The following is a 2,922-nucleotide window of genomic DNA, read 5'->3' as shown; positions in this document are numbered from 1 at the left end:
ACATTTTTTACTTTCAGTTTCCAGACCTTAGGGTTGATTTTTCTTAGAGAATGCTTAGGAGCAGCTAAAACAAACAAACAAACACACCAAGTAAGCCATCAACTGACTTGCTTAATAGAATACAAAAATCCACAGTAATGGGTTGTATATACAACTATGCTTTGGATTTTACATGGAGTAAGGAACTTGAATTTATGGACAAAATACATAAAACAAACACACAACACACTCATAAAACAAGCACATACCACAAAGCCTCAACCCGAAATCGGAGCACAAGAATTTCATGTATGGAATGTATATTTTGCCATTAACATTTTCTATCAATTCAGATATGCAGCCTGCTTTTCACAAAACTTTTGTTGCTCAAGGAGTCACCCAGTGCCTCCCTCCACCACACCCAGCACAGTGGCACTGTTGTGGTGAGAATTAAGAAAAGTTTAGGCTTGGCCTCTGTCCAGTAGGGTTACTAAAATCTAAGTAGAGAGACTAGGTTTACTTTGATCTAAAAGCTTGACTGTGTGGTTTGTGCTCTGGTTTAGGGTCAGATGTGCACCATGGCACTGTAGAAAGAGGGTCGAATAGCAGGGGAGGGGTGCTTGGGTTCTAGGGATTGTTTGATCTTGGGGCAAGTCCACTGAACTTCTCTGAGCTTCAGTATCCTCCTTTATAAAATGAGGAAGCCAGCCTAGGTGATCTCTAAGGCTCCTACAACACCAGTCACTGTTGATTTGATATTGACTATCTTAGTCATTTAGTGCTACTATAACAGAAATAACACAAGTGGATGGTTTTAACAAACAAATTTATTCTCGCACAGTCTAGGAGGCCAGAAGTCCAAATTTAGGGTGCCAACTCGCAGGGAAGGCTTTCTCTCTCTGTCGGTTCTGGGGGAAGCTCCTTGCCATCAATCTTGCCCCAGACTAGGAGCTTCTCAGCGCAGGAACCCTGGGTCCAAAGGATGTGCTCTGCTCCTGGCACTTCTTTCTTGGTGGTATGAAGTCCCTCTCCTCTCTGCTCGTTTCTTTCTTTTATATCTCAAAAGAGACTGACTCAAGATACAACTTAATCCTGTAGATTGAGTCCTGCCTCATTAATTTAACTGCCTCTAATCCTGGCTTACTAACATCATACCCATTGCCTTCAAGTGGATTCTGAGTACAACTGCCCCATAGGGTTTCCAAGGAGTGGCTGGCTGGTGGATTCAAACTGCTGACCTTTTTGTTAGCAGCCCACCTCTTAACCACTGTGCCACCAGGATTCCATTAACATCATAGAGGTTAGGACTTACAACACATAGGATAATCACATCAGGTCATAAAATGGTGGAAAAATCACACAATACTGGGAATCATGGCCTAGCCAAGTTGACATTTTGGGAGGACACAATTCAATCCAGAACACCAACTCATGGTGACCCCATGTGTGTCAGAATAGAACTGTGTTCTATAGGGTTTTCAGTGGCTGCTTTTTTGGAAGTAGACAGCCAGGCCTTTCTACTGAGGTGCCTCTGGGTGGGCTCCAACCTCCAAACTTACAGTTAGCAGCTGAGCGTGTTAACCGTTTGTGCTACCCGGGGAACTCCTACCAGCCCGAAGATTCTCTGGTTCTGTCTGGGGAAGACCTTCATGGATCAGGCAGACTTGACTAGGATTCCTGACACAAGTGTAGATTTGGATTTGAGCGGGTAGAGAAGGAGCAGCTGCCCACAAGGAGGGCGGCGTCTGCCAGGAGCCAAAGTGTATGCTGGGGTGTGGAGGAGGAGAGCTGTGGGGCAGGTCTGACCACGCACAGGTCCAAGTGTAGGCAGAGACAATGGTCTTAAGCAACAGGAGCCATGCTAGGCTCTTAAAGGGAATAAAACAATAAAAGCATTATTTTAAGAAGATTAAGCTGGTGTCAGGTAAAGCAGAGATTAGAATGGGGCTGAATCAGGAGGAAAAAAGTAGGGGGAAGGGTTAAAAGGTGGCCACTGTGGTACTCCAGTCAGGAGGCCGAGGGACACTGCCCCAGATGTGGTTACTGACTGTGGGAACCCAAGAGTAAAGAGTTCAATTTAACTGCAAGGTGTATTTAGACGAGAATAAGAATTCTAGCACCTCACTGACATATGCAAATATCTGGGATCACTCTGTGGTCCTTGCATTCCCAAATCCTCCCACTCATTTTTGGTGTCTGTTAGTTTCACTCTGCCCAGCCCAGGAGGCTACCATGAATCTGGCAGATACTGATCCCTGCTTAATTATTGGGTGTAAATAATTCAGTCTTTCCTGTTCTCCCTACTTAAAAAAAAAAAGAAAAGAAAGAATTTATTTAAATGTGAAGTTAGCATACAGTATTTTAAACATACTGCCTGGCTTTTAATGGGGTGTAGAATATTACACCTTGAATATTTTCCAAGCCCAATCAATATATGCTGGGGATGAAGAGAAGATGTCAAACAATAAAAGGAAATCTGACCAAATGACTTCTAAAAGAAGTCATAATTTTTATGCTTCCTTAGCTTGCTTTTCCACCCTTGTACTTACTGCTAAGTGTTTCATTTAACATTTTTCAAGAAGGCCTAACAATAATGAAAGTTATCGATGGCCCAATTAAAGGGTTTTAATGATAAGTAGGAAGGGCCATTGGTGGTTCAGTGGTAGAATTCTTGCCTTCCATGCTGGAGACCCAGGTTCAATTCCTGGCCAATGCATCTCATGTGCAGCCACCACCTGTCAGTAGAGGCCTATGTGTTGCTCTGATGCTGAACAGGTTTCAGTGGAGCTTCCAGACTAAAATGGACTGTGAAGAAAAGCCTGGTGATCTGCTTCAGAAAATAAGCCAATGAAAACCCTAGGGATGACAATGGTTCAATCTTGTTGTGCATGGAGTTTCCATGAGTCAGGGGCCAACTCAATGGCAGCTAACAACAACAGTGAC

General features: G+C 43.6%; 1 non-coding gene across 1 annotated transcript; it reads left to right on the top strand.

Annotated features, from left to right (window-relative positions):
• The first annotated feature begins 2,624 nt into the window (after positions 1-2,624).
• On the top strand, positions 2,625-2,695 carry TRNAG-UCC (transfer RNA glycine (anticodon UCC)). The gene has a single exon. It is a non-coding gene; the product is annotated as a tRNA-Gly (tRNA).
• The last annotated feature ends 227 nt before the right edge of the window (positions 2,696-2,922 follow it).

The sequence above is a fragment of the Trichechus manatus genome, unplaced genomic scaffold (assembly GCF_000243295.1).
Source record: "Trichechus manatus latirostris isolate Lorelei unplaced genomic scaffold, TriManLat1.0 scaffold00139, whole genome shotgun sequence".
Classification (NCBI taxonomy): domain Eukaryota; kingdom Metazoa; phylum Chordata; class Mammalia; order Sirenia; family Trichechidae; genus Trichechus; species Trichechus manatus.
Note: the sequence above shows the minus strand (reverse complement) of the source record. Positions and strands in the feature narration are given on the sequence as shown.